The following is a 17,325-nucleotide window of genomic DNA, read 5'->3' on the forward strand; positions in this document are numbered from 1 at the left end:
CTGAAACAAAATATGAGCTGTTTGAATATGTACAGTATAAAACAACCAGTCCGATGTACAGTTCTTGTCTTTGTTCCTGCTCAAATCTTTCTTTTCCCCACATACTAGTCATGGTAAGAATATACAGTGGGATTCCACCCATTATTCAATAAAAATACTGATAAATAATTAGTGAAGTCATACTGTATTCCTATATATTATCTTGCTTACTGTATTGTTATATTACTGTATTGACCTGAAGAAGAGCTTTGTGTAAGCTCAAATGCTTGTGTGTCTCGCGTCACCAACAGAAGATAGTCCAATAAAGCAGTGGTTCTCAAAGCCAGTCCGCCGCTTGTTCAGGGAAAGCCCCTGGCGCGCCGGACTGGTTTGTTTACCTGCCGCGTCCGCAGGTTTGGCCGATCGCGGCTCCCACTGGCCACGGTACGCTGCTCCAGGCCAATGGGGGCTGTGGGAAGGATGGCCAGCACGTCACTTGGCCCACGCCGCTTCCCGCAGCCCCCATTAGAATCATAGAATCATAGAATATCAGGGTTGGAAGGGACCTCAGGAGGTCATCTAGTCCAACCCCCTGCTCGAAGCAGGACCAATTCCCAGTTAAATCATCCCAGCCAGGGCTTTGTCAAGCCTGACCTTAAAAACCTCTAAGGAAGGAGATTCTACCACCTCCCTAGGTAACGCATTCCAGTGTTTCACCACCCTCTTAGTGAAAAAGTTTTTCCTAATATCCAATCTAAACCTCCCCCACTGCAGCTTGAGACCATTACTCCTCGTTCTGTCATCTGCTAACATTGAGAACAGTCTAGAGCCATCCTCTTTGGAACCCCCTTTCAGGTAGTTGAAAGCAGCTATCAAATCCCCCCTCATTCTTCTCTTCTGCAGGCTAAACAATCCCAGCTCCCTCAGCCTCTCCCCATAAGTCATGTGTTCCAGTCCCCTAATCATTTTTGTTGCCCTTCGCTGGACTCTCTCCAATTTATCCACATCCTTCTTGTAGTGTGGGGCCCAAAACTGGACACAGTACTCCAGATGAGGCCTCACCAATGTCGAATAGAGGGGAACGATCACGTCCCTCGATCTGCTCGCTATGCCCCTACTTATACATCCCAAAATGCCATTGGCCTGGAGCAGTGAACCGCGATCAGCCGAACCTGTGGACGTGGCAGGTAAACAAACCGGTCTGGCGCGCCAGGGGCTTTCCCTGAACAAGCGGCAGACCAGCTTTGAGAACCACTGCAATAAAGGATATTCTCTCACTCACCTTGTCTCTGTACTACTATATGGCAGTAATACCCAAAATGTGCCGAGAGACATATGAACACATAGGAAGAAACAATCCGTCCCCTGGAAAACTTCACATGTTCATATCTGAAGTCTTTCCCTATCCTTCTTCAGCAAAGACTTATTAGCTTTAATAGCAGGTGCTGGATTGAGGTTTCCTATTGAGAAGACTTCATTATTTTTAGTAAATATATTTCATTACATTGACTAGGATACGATGCAGTATTATCATGAATAATTAAAATTAAGCATCAGTTGAAAAATAAATGAACTAATTACATGTTTGTGATGCATAAATTCTGTTATTTTACTTTATTCATTTATTTGCTAGTTCACAAGTTCAGTGATTCTTAACAGGTTTGCCAGTCACTAGTGCAAACTAGCAAGGTTCTGCTGTACTTCGTCATGTGCAGGTGTGAAAGCACAAACCGAATGCTCCTTTACCTGCACTGCTCCTACACTACATACTGTAATACACATTGTAAGGAGAGTGATCACTTTAGATAAGCTATTACCAGCAGGAGAGTGGGGTGGGAGGAGGTATTTTTTCATGCTTTGTGTGTATATAATAAGATCTTCTAAACTTTCCACAGTATGCATCCGATGAAGTGAGCTGTAGCTCACGAAAGCTTATGCTCAAATAAATTGTTTCTAAGGTGCCACAAGTACTCCTTTTCTTTTAGCCTCTAAAGGTGGTCCTTCATGGTCACAGCTAAAACACATTGGCAGAGCCAAGTGTTGGGAGGCTTGCTCACCCCTGCCATTGACCACACTGTACCTGTTCTGGTAAGAAGACTATATGTCCTTCATGCTTCTCTAGTACCAAACTACCTTCAAAAATACACTATCCATTGCATGGATTTGAAATTGTTGTTTTAGTGCCAACAATGTTCATGGCACTACAATGATGTCTTTAAGTAGAATTTAAGGATATACATGCAGTTACACAGAGTTCCTCCAACACAGATGCACATGCCACCAAAAAAACCTCTGTTTCATGCTTCTATGAAGTCTAGCTTCTTATAAGCACAATCAAAATGACTGGACAGAGGGTCCAGAAGAAGAGCTCCAGGAATTTTAATCTATGTATGATACATAGTGATCTTGAAAAAACATTATCTTGAATAATTTACTTTTCAATATTTCACGTTTAGTTTTTGTGGCCCTGATTTTTCATAATAAATGTCCATCAGGCAACATTAGGCCCAGGTGAGGAGGATCCACTCTGAAGCCTATGTTTGGCATTTGACATACAAACTACAGCTTATATTTAGCCATAGATTTTGGATGAACAACGAGTAGGTATCTGAGCAGTGTAAGTCCTCATAACTCTGGAATGCCCCACCTCTGTAAAGGCTATCTGACAAGTAAAGAGAGAGATCCAAACTGGTCTATATCCACTATTTGGCTCATCTTTCTGATTGGAAGATTTTACTCTTCTTTTCCAAACTGCTGTGGAAAGCTTGAGAGAATTTCATAGTGTTGACCTAGTATAATCAGCACTAACTCCCATCTGTTTTAGATTTTCACTGTTGTATGCAATGTTTTTGTAGCTGCGCTGATCCCAGGATATTAGAGACAGAAGGCGAATGAGGAAATATCTTTTATTGGACCAACTTCTGTTGGTGAGAGAGATAAGCGTTCAAGCTTGCACAGAGGTTGTCTCTCTCACCACCAAAATTGGTCCAATACAAGGTATTTCCTCTTGTTCTCTCAGATTTTCACCTACTTGAGGCCCTTACATTGCAAGGTGCAGAGTCCCTGTGACTTCAACAAAGGACTCAAGCTGTGCCTATGAACTAAACTTTCCCCCTCACTTGGGGGAAATCTGGCTCCCACTCAATTCAATGCGAGCTGTGCATGGGTAAAATTTGGCCATTAACATTTAATGTAAAGCTCACTGATGAACCACTGTGAAATTTATTCATTCAGCAGCAGGAGCTCAAGAATGTTCTGAGCAGTGCAATTTGTTAGACCAAGTTTACAGAAAATAACCTACACTTATTTTTATAAATATGAGGAATGAATAGATTCATAGAGTTTAAGACCAGAAGGAGCCATTAGATCACCGAGCCTGACTTCCTTTATATCACAGGCCATTAAATTTCACCTAGTTACCTATTTATTGAGCCCAATAATTTGTACTGGCTAATGCAGATCTTTCACAAAGAATCTCTGGTTTTATTTATCCCTTATGGCATCCTGCTCTTAGTTTCTCCTGGAATTCATCAGTAATTACGTACACAAAATATTTTGTATATACGAGCATTGTAGTCAAATTCTGGGCCAGATTCTCATGTTTACCTAAACTGCGGTTGTCAAAAGATCCAAGTGGGGAGAGGAGACAGAAATATCATTACGCCACCTTCCCATCTCTCTTGGACCTGAGGTTAGCCAGGGTCCAATTAAGACCGTGGTGCAAGTTTACAGCAGCCTCAGAGCAGCTCAAATTGTGCCATCTGGTAGTGGTCCCAAGAGGTGTTCTGCCAGTCTAGAATAATAAGGCATTCTAGCCTGACCCTTGCACATCCCCTACACAGAGTTGGGTGGCGGGTGTAAGGTAGCGTAGAGCAGTGGTCTTCAACCTTTTTATGCACAAGATCACTTTTTGAATTTAAGTTCAACCCAGGATCTACCGCACCCGTTCCCTGAGGCCCCACCCTTTCCCTGAAGCCCTGCCCTGTTCACTCCATCCCCCTCTCCCCTCCGTTGCTCGCTCCCCACCACCCTCACTCACTTTCACCAGGCTGGGGCAGGTGGTTGGGGTTCGGGAGGGGGTGCGGGCTCTGGGCTGGGGCCGAGGGATTCAGAGTGTGGGACTGGGCTCCGGGCTGAGCCTGGGGCAGGAGGTTGGGGTGCCAGAGGGGGCGAGGGGTGCAAGCTCTGGGAGGGGGTTTGGGTGCAGGAGGGGGCTCTGGGCTGGGGCAGAGTGTTAGGCTGCAGGAGGGGGTACAGGGTGCAGGAGGGGCTATAGGGGGCTAGCTCCAGGAGGGGGTTCAGGGCTGGGGGTTGGTGCAGGCTCCCGCTGGGCAGCACTTATCTCAGGCGGCTCCCAGGCAGCAGTGCAGCAGGGCTAAGCAAGGTAGGCTCTCTGCCTGCTCCAGCCCCATGCCGCTCCCGGAAGGGGCCAATGCACCCGACCCCTGGGGAGGCACGTGGCTCTGTGCATTGCCCCTCTCTGCCGGCACTGTCCCTGCAGTTGCCACTGGCTGCAGTTCCCCGTTCCCGCGCAATGGAAGCTGCAGGGGCAGTGCTTGCAGGCAGGAGCAGCGTGCCGAGACCCCTCCCCCTCCACACCTCTGCAGTGGCGGGCTGCACAGTGACTCTATGTATGGTGCCACAAGTACTCCTTTTCTTTTTGCAAATACAGACTAACACGGCTGTTACTCTGAAACCTGTCTTTCGAGGCCAGAGGGTAGTTGAGTCTTCATGCTTTTTCAGTTGTTCACCTTCCAGCTAAGAGCTTGACTACACATGGAGCCATTCAGGAATAAAAAGGCATATTTATTCCAGAATAAGAGTGTCTACACATGGAGTATCCCACTTTAAATTCACAGTCTACCTTATTCTGGAATAACTTCCATGTGTAGATAAGCCTAGATGGCAGGATGTCAGAGGCTGGGACATGACCACGCTGAACTTAATGGAGGAAGACGTCATGGACAAGAACGAATGGTGGTGCGGTACTTGTTCTTGTTTCTGTAAAGATGCTTTGTGAGAAGGAGGAGAAGAAGAATTAACAAAGGTAGGCAGTGGGGTAGATTCACAAAAGGATTTAGGTGTTGAGACATTCAGCATCCCGATGTCTAACTTTCAGGTGCTTAGAAACTCACTGAGATTCACAAAGCTAGAGGTAGGCACTCAGGCTTCTAACGAAGGGAGGGTGATAGGTACCTAAGAATGGGATTCACAAAAGCCAACGTGCTAGGCAGTTTCCCGCCTAAGCTAGCCAATGGGAGATGCCAAGGAGATGGGTGTATGCTAAATTCTGCCTCTCTCAGGAAGTTGGGTGCCTGAATCAGGGCTGGAGGGAGGGAACTCCCTCTGCTTGGGATTCTCAGCTGTGACCTTTTTTGGAGGAAAAGGACAACCTCACTCACCTGAGAGGTGGCAGATTCCTGTTCAAATCCCTTCTTTCCCTTATCCCAAGTGAGTACCCTAACCACTGCGGTAAAAGTTCGGAGGGAGGTCATCCTCCTTCTTTCCTCCTATGCGTTCAGCCATTTTGTATGGAATTAGGTGTGGTCTGGGCACATTTACCAGACCAGGCCCCGGAGGCAAGTTAGGCAGAGGAATTCTCTGTCTTCTCCAAGTTCGTGCATTGCATTGGGGCTTAGGCAGGAGATAGGTATCTGGATGCTGAGAGTGAGGCAGCAGTACATATTCAGAGAGACAGAAACATAGGTGCCTAGGAAACTTTTACAGCTGGGGTAGTCAATAAGTGGACCGTGGTCCATATTTGGACCGCCAGATGCTTTTGAATGGACCCTAAAATCTTTTTGTTTACTTATTATTACCATTATTATTCTTTTTATTATTTTCTCTGGAATCTAGACCTTGACCAAGAAATTTGGAACTTGATAAAAAATAATTGACTACCCCTGTTTTACAGAATAAAGTTTAGGAGCCTACAGGATTCGACAGAAGCTGAGCAGGGGGTTTGTGAATACCAGTGGAGCTAAAATCTGTGATTTAAGCATCTAAAGTGGCAGTTAGACATCTCAGTTCCTTTGCGAATCTAGCCCTAAGAACTGTTCAAGAGAGGAGGACCCAGGAAAGAAGATGGAGGATGGGCAGGCTGGGCAAGGGTTGAGCAGTGGAAACCTACCACTTTTAGCTTCCAGAAGATCCCTCTCTGTGTAGATATTGTAAAGGGACTCCACCCTGTATGGGGATATATAATTTAGGGTGTGTTCAGGGTGAATGTATCATCTGTTTTCTATGGAAGGAAGGTGACCCCGCCCCTGAGACGAAGGGGAAGTGCAAGTTGGAGGACAAGGGAACGTTTGACAAAGGCAGGCCAGTGTGGAGTCTGAGCGAGAGAGTCTGTGAGTAAACTGAGGAAAAACTGGGAGTGACTGAGAGAAACCAAGAGTAAGTGGAGAGGCTGAGTTTTGAGCAGGACAGACCGCAGATGAGGGTTTCTTTAGTTTAAGGCTGACTGGTCAAGTCAGTCCATGTGTGATGGTGTGTTCCTGAGCATTCATTCCTGTTTGTTCCTGAGCATCGGTTCCAGTCATCTCCTATCATTGAGTCATGTTGTCCCAGACATCCAGAACAGGAGAACCAAAGGTCCTTCAGATCCAGTGGGTCTGCTCTAGTGCTCAGCAACCCTCCCCCTCCCCCCCCGCAAGCATCCCTGGAGTTGAATCCATCTCTTCAGGAAGTCACAAGGGTGCTTGAAACTCAAAGACAGACTTGGGTGTTAGCACCCAGTGAGAAATTTGGGGAAAGAGGAACCTTGAACAAACTTATGATGACCTATAAGATAACAGCCTGTGCATATAGAGATAGATAGAGATTATTTATTTAGAGAGTTATAGTTAGTTAAGTACACTTAGTAGTAAGTGAGAGTGTGTGTATGTGTATTTGAACCATTGATTTTTTTTTATTATATATATTCTTCATCTATTTAATGTTGTTGTAAGTCGGTGGAATCCTGTTCCATTTGTTCTGGTTTAAATAAAATCCCTGTTTTTGTTTGTTTGTTTTTTTGTTTTTCTGGACAACCAGTTGTATTACCATGGATACTTTTTATCACAGTGTAACACACACACCCCCCAGCTCTCTCCTGCCGGGTAATTATTATATCGCCACTGTGACGGACCATTACTAAATAAATCTTGGCCGGTGGTTTTGGGATGGGGTGACCCTCAGATATAGTTCAAATTATAACACAGTAAGCCTACTCTGAGAGATCTGTTTACAGGAGTGTAAGGGATTGGGTTGGGGGAGAGAGGAGAAGAGAACTTCAAATGTATCTAACATCTGCTAGCTGATATGAAGGACAGAATCCCAAGCAGGGCCCAGGGGCAGCATCTGGGAATAGCGGTTGTCTCTGGGCTTGAAGCAAACTGCCCACCAGCTGCGTGTCTTCACTTCCCCTTCCCTTCATGAGGAAAACGTCTTAAGCAGAATTTGCTTATCCTTGTTACTTAAAGGTGATTAGAGAGACATGTTCAAGTGAAGTGAATGGTATTTCATAGATCTACTTATTGGCTGAAAACCAAAAAGACACAACATTTGAAACACGTGCAAACAAATGTTGCGTGAAACTGGAGAATTTTACCTGTTGGGATAATAGGAGAAGGGGAATATATTCTACGTAAACTGACTGGCTTCTGACTTCAGTCATTATTTAAATTGAGCCTTTCCTCGAGAGGTAAAGGCACACAAACAGCCTCGATCAAAAGTTGTTGTTGTTTGTATTAATGTAGTTCCTGAGAGCCCTAAATCACAGACACAGAGTCCACTATGTTAGGTGCTGTACAAACACAGAACAAAAAGATGGTCAAAGAGCTTACAATTTAAGGCTTTAGAAGAAATATATTTACTGTTTAACAGATCTTCTGCACTGGTTTATGGATCTAAAAATACACCTGGGACCTGCTCCTGGTCTCAGTTATACTGGTGTAAATCAGGAGTAAATTATAGAATTACTGAGGTGCAATATTAGCATGGGAACAGTTAGGACCCTTCTTTTTAAATTTCACAGCAAAAGTGACTAACCAGGCTAATTTTGCAGTCCAGACAGACTTGCTTACACCAGTTTTTCACCAATATAATGCCATTGTTTTCAAAGGGCCTGTCATAAATATAAAGGGAAAGGTAAACACCTTTAAATCCCTCCTGGCCAGAGGAAAAACCCTTTTACCTGTAAAGGGCTAAGAAGCTAAGACAACCTCGCTGGCACCTGACCAAAATGACCAATGAGGAGACAAGATACTTTCAAAGCTGGAGGGCGGGGAAACAAAAGGTTCTCTCTGTCTGTGTTGTCTTTTGCCGGGACCAGAGCAGGAATGCAGGTCAGAACTCCTGTAAAGGGTTAATAAGCAATCTAGTTAGATATGCATTAGATTCTGTTTTGTTTAAATGGCTGATAAAATAAGTTGTGCTGAATGGAATGTATATTCCTGTTTTTGTGTCTTTTTGTAACTTAAGTTTTTGCCTAGAGGGGGATTCTCTATGTTTTGAATCTGATTACCCTGTAAGGTATTTACCATCCTGATTTTACAGATGTGATTCTTTTACTTTTTCTTTAATTAAAATTCTTCTTTTAAGAACCTGATTGATTTTTCATTGTTCTTAAGATCCAAGGGTTTGGGTCTGTGATCACCTATGCAAATTGGTGAGGATTTTTGTCAAGCCTTCCCCAGGAAAGGGGGTGTAGGGCTTGGGGGGATTTTGGGAGGAAAGATGTTTCCAAGTGGGCTCTTTCCCTGTTTTTTTGTTAGACGCTTGGTAGTGGCAGCAATAAGGTCCAGGGACAAAAGGTAAAATAGTTTGTACCTTGGGGAAGTTTTAACCTAAGCTGGTAAAAATAAGTTTAGGGGGGGTTTTCATGCAGGTCCCCACATCTGTACCCTAGAGTTCAGAGTGGGGAAGGAACCTTGACAGGGCCTGATTCTGTACTGCCTTGCATACATGTGAATATGCAAAGTGAATATAAAGTGCTAAAAGTTCAGAATGGCAATGTTTTATATCTACGGCATGCACATGTAAATGACTATACAATGTGCAAGGCAGGAGAGAATCAGACTCATAATCTTCATTTAATTTACAAGGTTCCTCACACTGTTTGAATGATGATAATGCTTAGACCTCCTGCATAGCTGCGAAGTTTCCAAACAGGTAGAATTCATGGCCAAGTCCGGTGGTTAGCATCAGATTACATACAGAAGAAAAGATCTGTTGATCTAAAGTTGGTCTAAAGTAGTAAATCACTGAGCCATGCACACAACAGTGCCAGAATGGAGAAAATGCATTAATACCACATTATTTTGTTTTATAAAGCCAAACAAAACATCTAGCTAGTATTGGTTGGCTTGTCATCAGCAATGTTGGCATGTTAAAGTCTGTAGTCTTTTTTTAAACATGCAAAAGAAAAATGAATATATGTCATTCTAGAAAACTTCAATTTTTGATTATACTTATCTAAAATGGGCCAAACTGATTTTATTCTTTAGTTTGGCAATCTTCCCCACAGGATGAAATCTTTCATTCCAACTTTCAGCCCAGACGAAGTAAGTTTGTAGGGAAGACTGTATATACATATGTGCATGTGTGTGTATATAAATAAAACATAAATTATAATGGTGAAGACTCAAATGCTCTTCATAGTTCAATAAATTACATTATACAGTTAAAGAAGGATCAATTGAATTTACTTCTTGTGTGAGTAGTCCCTTATACTGCTAAAGATATGCTTGTGTAAGGCAAGTATTATTTAGCCTAAAGATAGAACTAAGAAATGAGAATTATTTTTACCACACTTCATATTTTTAAAGTTCATTTTAAAACAAGGTCTTGTTTCCTTTCTAGTACCAATGGAAAATGGCAAGTTTAAATGTGAATATAATTGAAATACAAGATTTAAAAAAACCAAAGTGGTACAGTTCATACATTACCGGAGTATACAATAGAGATTTATTCTGGAGGTGTAGAATATACCATTATATTCTGACAGTTTAAAGGAAGGAAAAATGTCAAGAGCATTATAGACTTCAAATGGAAAATCAAACTCTTCAAACCATTCCTGCTTAGATATCAGATGTGTGTTTGGGCTAAGTTTTTGTAATAATGTTTAAATAACTTTTGGAACCATGATTACTGTGTTCATATGATTGTGAGCATAAACATTTCCCTCTTCCAGGAAGCAATTTAGAGTTCTATTTTGTGCTGCAATAACTGCTGTGTTAAGTTAGTCATACAGCGACTACAAACCTTTATAGAGCAAAGAAAAGAAGCCTTTTATTTTAACCTGGCTGAAAGCAGAAATAAAATGAGCTGTTGCATACCGTGTAGAACTGCACAAAGACTTAAAACGTTTTTTCTGGTGAGTCGTCACTGTGATTTGTATGATTTGGTGAGACTGCAAATTGTTCATCCTGTCAAGCTTAAAACAAACAAACTCAAAACACTTCCTTTCTTTTGTTAAATTATGTGTTTCTGCAGAAACACATATCTGAAGCTATCCCTAAAAAAATATGCTGGTTGAGTATTTTCCTTTTCTTGAATGGGCCATTTATTTCCCTCCCTCTATATTTCTAGCTGCAATGCTATAGAAGATTTCTGTAGTCATGATTGGTTAAGCCTGAGGTCAGAATACAGGAGCATGCCGCTTTGAACTGCGGTTTTGCAGAAGAAGAGAAATTCATTAACTTCTCTAAATTGAAAGGAGTGGGCAGGGGGAATCGGTTTCACAGAAAATCAGAGAGGATTGAAAATGGGTACAGTTTCCTGCTTGTGTTCTAAATGATTGGTCACACCGTGCCAATGCACTTGTATTTTAGAATTTCCTCTCTCATCAACAGTTACTACTGTGTGTCAAATAACACTCCTATGAGGCTTATGATAAAAAATATGCATTCTGTTTCAAATACAGACCAACAAGTCCATCACAGAACTCAGAGCAAGGAGGAAATCTGATTTAATAGAATAGTAGAAATAAAAGGGGCATACTTTACCCACCAGGCCCAGTGATTTCTCCCTTCCTCATACACATGGGCTGTGGGGACCAGTGAAGCACCTCCTTGGGATTGAGCCAGCCCTTTGGGAGTGGCAGGGAGATGCACAGCTAGGGTCCTGCAATTCACCCAGACTGTAATGTGGGGATTCCTAAGGCATCAGTGGCCTCCTTTTCCCAAATGACATAAGCTAAAGGAAAGCAGAGTAGGACACACATGGGTGAAGCCAGCCTTGCTCCAGAGCAGCAGGAACCCCCCCAGTGCAACTGGTGGCGGCAGTAGGACAGGAAGAAGCCCAGCAGAGACACATCATGCCCCTCTCCCATCCCCAGGTGTCACAGTTCCTGGATGTGGGCTGTTTTTTTTTTTTTCCAGCTGAAACTGTGAACGCTTTCTGTCTCATTGGCTGCCTGTTTCACAGTCTCTGTGCTGCCAGCTTCACTCTGTGCTGTTCTCTAGCCCAGGGGTTCTCAAACTTCGTTGCACCGCGACCCCCTTCCAGCAACAAAAGTTACTACACGACCCCAGGAGTAGGGACAGAGACCGAGACCGCCACCCCGGGCAGGGGGCCCAAAGCCAAAGCCCAGTGGCTTCAGCCCCAGGCAGGGGGCCTGTAACCTGAGCCCCGCCACCCAGGGCTGAAGCCCTCTGGCTTCGGCCCCGGCCCTGAGTGATGGGGCTTGGGCTTTGGCCCCGGCCTCAGGCGCTGGAGCTCGAGCTTTGATCCCGGGCCCTAGCAAGTCTAATGCCAGCCTTGGTGACCCCATTAAAATGCTCTGCTCTAGCCCTTCCTTCCTTCTGTCCTCTCTCTGACCCTCAGTATCACCTTTCCCTCCTCTTTTCCTATTCCTTTCATCTGAGTTCCCTCCTTCCTGCCATTCTCTCTCACTTTACTGTGGTCCCTCTCAATAAAAAGAATACTATAACTGAATAAATAGAAGAAGAGCTAACAAAGCACACACCAATCAACACGATTGCTTTACTTGTATGTTTCATCCTTATCCCCATCTTTTGTTTAGTTTGCCTTTTAGGTTTATGATCTTTGGGGCAGGGACTGCACGTAGATAATTAGGTCTGTACAGCTCCTGGCTCAATGGGACCCTGATGCTAATCAGAGCTGTTGGGCACGATTACACTATAAATAAACATTAACAATAATCTCTATTCCAATTCATGGTAGGTGAAGGGAAATAAAAAATGTCAGACTAGAGCAAATTGAAACAAAATAACATGCTACTTTAGGGCCTGAGATCAGTGAGACTGGACTGTTTATGTGTAAATACTACTCACATGAGTGAGAGTTGCAGGTTTGGGCCCTTACCAGGTACTGTTGTGACAAGCTGAGAAATGGATCTCTTTCAGGACTATGTGTAACAGTGTGGTAATGCTGAAGTTCATTTCTAGAAGTTAATCAATCTAGAAGTCTAGATTTCTAGAGATAACTGACACTTTCAGCAGCTCTATATTGCTAACACATACTGATAGTTTCTGTTGATTAGACAAATAACATGCTGTTTTCTAGAAACATCAGTAGGTACTGTTATATACTGTATAATGTTTTCCAGGAAACCTATTTGAAATGAGGATGATCTATATAATATCTCAGCTGATTTTTGGCTCTTCTCTGTATTCTTTGTACTGTTGTGGCATCGGAACGAGGATGGAAAGCTGGTTTAAACAGCCAGTTGGGGATTCTACTTGTGGAACCCATGGGTGGTGTAAAGCTGCCAACTGAATACAGTTGACTTATCTGGCAAATAATGATTAAAGATAGTAACAAAGCTATCCAAGAGCGATTCATTAATTAGAAGGCCTAATTATAGCCAATAGACAAGTTCCTATGCCATAAACAAACCAATATATATATTTGGCAGACACCATCTGCAGGGGTCTGTCAGTTTTGCTGCATACTGTACAGGTCTATGTAGCAATAGTGAGATAATGCTAAAAAATAATTTGGCACCTCCCTCATGCAAGGGTGCGTGGCGTTTACCCTAGAATTGCAGCCTCCAGCTGTCTTGACTCATGACAGAGGTTTCTTAATACCATGGAATTAGTTGACTAAAGAAGCACATCCTATCTACTCAGGCTACTTAAGGTTTCCATGAAATAAACTCTAGTCTGATTTCCAGCACCCTGGGAATGTCTGCCTGCAACTAACATTCAGTATCCCAAATAACCCCAAGGTGACCTGCTCTTTGTAAAACTGCAGCCAAGAAAAACCCTGTTTAACATAACAGTGCAAAACTTAGAACATCAACTTGAACCATGCCGACCTCTTAGCTGCTAGGGTCTATGCAGATTAATTTAACAATAGGCAGCCTTGAAAGGGAGGAATGTTCCAAAGGGATCTTCTTCACCCATCTCTTCTCAGTTTAATAAATAGTCAGGAGGCCTGGCTTAGAAAAACTGAAAGTGCTCCTTGTTACGAAACAATGGGAGTTACAGCAGAGAGGCAGCACACCAGTCACTTGAATCTTAGCAGAACAAAGTTACGCCTCCCATAAACTGCTTCTTTCATTGGAAAAATTGTGCTTGATTTAATTTTGATTGAGAATTAGGGTCATTTTCTGGAAATTTAAAAAATATACATGGTTTTGCCTTTTGCTGTCCATACACTGTTAGTATTTTATTAAATCAATAAATGACCCCCTGACCGAGATATAGTTTCAACTGGCTTTTCTGCAAGCAAACTGGCTGAAGACAAAAACTCTCCAGACAGGAGTTGGAGCTTAGACATCAGCTAATGCTTAGAAGTGTCCACTGCTCAGGAGAGATGCAGCAAGATAAGATCTTGAGCTACAGGGCTGCCAAAGGGACACTATTAGCTTTGCTGAAGAAGATACTATCTTATCTTCAACTACATTCTCCATTGTGCCAGCCTTGCTCAGTGTGGGTAGCCTCTTAATACCCAAGTAGTCTCATTGTGTGTAAGTAAGGGGGTAGGTAAATCTGGGGTGGCATATTTAGAACTTATTGGACCAAGGAGAAGACATGGAGACTGGTCTAGATTTCCTTTTATAGTCTGAGATTTGCATCATGAGCTAGCTGCCTGGACAGAAGTACTGGAAATCCATGGCAGTCCTTAGTCCGATTAATTCGTATACTATGAGCTTGGTGTTATTTTTCTGTCTTTACTAAACATCTTTTGTTTCCTATGCAGCATTTTTGTCATCTCAACAATTGGCATGTTCATTTTCAAGAAACAAAAATAAAACAAGAGAAATCATTCAGGCCCAGTTATGAGCCTCAGAGCTGCTCACAGAGAGACCCCCTCCATGTGTGACTGTTCCACCCCTTCTACTCTGGAAAATGTGTGTGGGGGAGGGAGGGGTCCTGGACAAATCTGCACTGCCTTACTTCCTTACCTTCCCAAGACCTCACAAAGCCTGGATCTGTGAGATGGGAGGGGATTTGCTAGGAGTGGAGAGTTGGTAGCTGCATACTTGGTGGAGGGGGCTAGGTCGGACTGATGGCTCTCTGGACTTGCAGATATTCCTTGGGGCTATATTACTTGTGTCATGTGGCTCCCCTTTTAACTGGGGTAGTGGTGGCCAGAAGTCAATGCTAACTGTGGGGGAATGGGGTGTATATGTGGCCTTATTGGAAGCCCAGAATTGGTGAAGAAGCACGGAGACTCACCTGGATGGCCCAGGTGTCCATGAGATCCCTGGTATCCTTCATGTTTGTGGCCTGACCTCACCTCCTGTTCCATGGGATAAAAACTTTGCAAAGGATCTTATACATCCAAAGGTTGTTCTGTAAATTGTTCATGTTTTACTAAGGTTTCTGGTTTAATCTTGATCTGTCACTACTTCTGTTTGCATTGTTAACAACTATACATCCGTATAAATGTCCATTGCTTTTTGGAAAAAAAATTCATTGCGTGACAAAAAACAAACAAGCCAACGCCTACCAAAACTGTTCTGCCTCTTACAGTCTTCTGGTAATAAAATGTAGTGAAAATGAGAAATATGTAAAATTTCATGCTGGATTATTTTTAAATAGATGTGTTTCACAAATCAGTGGAAAATGTTAGTGCCTTCTTCCTCAATGACTTAAGCCTCTGAAAACTGGACTGTTAGAAGGGTTGTGAAAGATACTTCCTTTGTGAAACTTACATGAAATGTATAGAGACAAAAAGTGGGTGAGGTAGTATCTTTTATTGGACCAATTTCTACTGGTGAGACAGCTGTCTGATCTTAAACAGAGCTCCGAGACCGGAAGCAAAGCTCTGTGTAAGCCTTAAAGCTTGTCTCTTTCACCAAAGTTGGACCAATAAAAGACATTATCTCACCCACCGTTCATCTCTCTAATATTCTGGGACCAACACTGCAAACATGAAATGTATAGCTAGAAGAACACCTGAATGAACAAAGGGTAACTTATCATGTGTGCTGTCCGGAAGGCAGTCATTGAAAAGCAGAGGGTGGATGGAAACCAGCAGGGAAAATGATAAAAAGGGATGAGAGTGGTTCAGACAGGCAAAGAATGCTGATTAACAAATGCAAATCATTTGAACGCTGAGTGGGCAGGTTAGAATAACGTCAGTGCAGATCTAAGTTACACAACAATCATACTGTAAGCAGTCTCCTGACAGAAGTAGCCTTGAGTCTTTTAAAAGTGGAAACAGCGCTCGTGAACATACTGAAGAGACTCATCTTGCACCGACAGAGTGGGGGAGTAGGAAATGGGTCAGTCTGCATAATAGGTATTTTTCCAAGTGTTTTGTATAACCCAAGCTGAGTGTTTGCAGCGCATGGGAATTATCTGTTCATTGTTACACTGATTAATTTCTTCTGTGTATTAGAAGTAAGTTTGTTTGCAGTGAAACTTGGCCACTCAGCTGTGACACTGTGATATTGTGTTTCTACTTGGACATTTGTAAGGCCCCAAGTCAGCTGCTCTTTTGCTGCTCAAGGCTTTGCCTAGACTAGAAAAACAGGAAATAGCTTTACTACACTGTTAACTTGGGTAATTGGCACCCCCGGATCTTAGCATCTGCAAAGCCCCACTTGCATTACTGCATCCTCCCCATGTGTGCCTGGATGTATGGGCCGATTCTCTGCCCCACTCTGCCATAATATGCTCTTCTGTTGCTGGTCAGCTCAGTGGTAAAGAGCATCCCAATGTCTGTGACAAGCCATCAGCCCTGCAATGTATCTTCCTTGGAGTAAAGTCCTGTCACTCAAATTTTACTTCATTTTTCCAGGATTTTGTCCCTAAAAGTCCTCCACAATCCCAGCATTGTGGGTAAAGTGCAAATTTCCGAGCCTATACCTGATTTTTTTTTTTAAAAAAAAAAGTCTGTTGCTATCCTTGAGCTGCATATTTAGTGGCTTGTCCGATTTGTCTGCATATTTAGTGGCTTGTCTAAAAGTTCGCTCTTTTAGAAATTGGCTAACTCTTGGCATACAAAAATCCACTGTGTTCTTTCCACTAATACCACAGAATGTGTTGTACAGGGGATGTGAAAAAGACAGTTGTTTTGCATATAAAGGGCCTGATCTTCTGCTGGACTACACCAGTTTTAAAGCCATTGGGCCAGATAAGATGGTTCAGATGGTGCAATGACGCAACACAAATTTACACCAGCTGAGGAAAATTTCAGTAGCGATACATCAATGTAAAACCAGTGCAACACTGGATAATCAGGCCATAGGAGTAGTAGTATAAGCATGAGGTGACACCGCTGAAATAGACGTACCTTGTGCTCGATGTTATTCTATGACAAATGAAATTTGTCCTTCAAAATACAAATGTGCTGCCAGCATATTGCTACATGCAGCCGATTTCTGTTTCTGTAGGAGTAGTGGGCCTAATTCTCCTTTCACTTGCGCTGGCTTTCCTCCAGTGTTACACCATTGACTTCACATGAGTTATTTCTGATTTATACCTGTGTGAGAGAAGAATTGGGCTCACAGTCTGCAGTAAGACCCATCCATATTTGAAATTCATGCTGAGGTTACACAGTTATCCACAGCACAGCCTGAGGCTAATATGTTGCTGAATAGTATGTAGAACAACTTGCAGCGGTGTGTACATCCACTTGCATAATTTAACCATATAAAATGGAGGTATCCCATGTAAATGAATAAGGCCCTATCCCAGCCTGCCCATGAGCCTCCCCTCACAAGCTCCTATGCACAGCAAGGCTCTGTGCCATGTAGAGGCCGTGTGTACTGTCTACGTAACTCCTTGACATTTATTCAGAAGAATCATAGTGGTTTGACTGCACATAACCTTCCGTGGCCACAGAGGAGGGAGCTGGACTTTCTCCATAATGCACATTATTAAGTTTGATGTATTGGGTACAGCAGAAGCCGACAAGTAAATGACCTCCTCCAAAGCAGGTTCC

At 43.1% G+C, this 17,325-nt stretch overlaps 1 protein-coding gene across 5 annotated transcripts in view; it reads left to right on the forward strand.

Annotated features, from left to right (window-relative positions):
* Nucleotides 1-17,325, forward strand: part of ST6GAL2 (ST6 beta-galactoside alpha-2,6-sialyltransferase 2) — a 250,821-nt gene that overhangs the window by 203,106 nt on the left and 30,390 nt on the right. The gene's annotated exons all lie outside the window — the stretch shown is intronic.

Source organism: Caretta caretta, chromosome 1 (assembly GCF_965140235.1).
Source record: "Caretta caretta isolate rCarCar2 chromosome 1, rCarCar1.hap1, whole genome shotgun sequence".
Classification (NCBI taxonomy): domain Eukaryota; kingdom Metazoa; phylum Chordata; order Testudines; family Cheloniidae; genus Caretta; species Caretta caretta.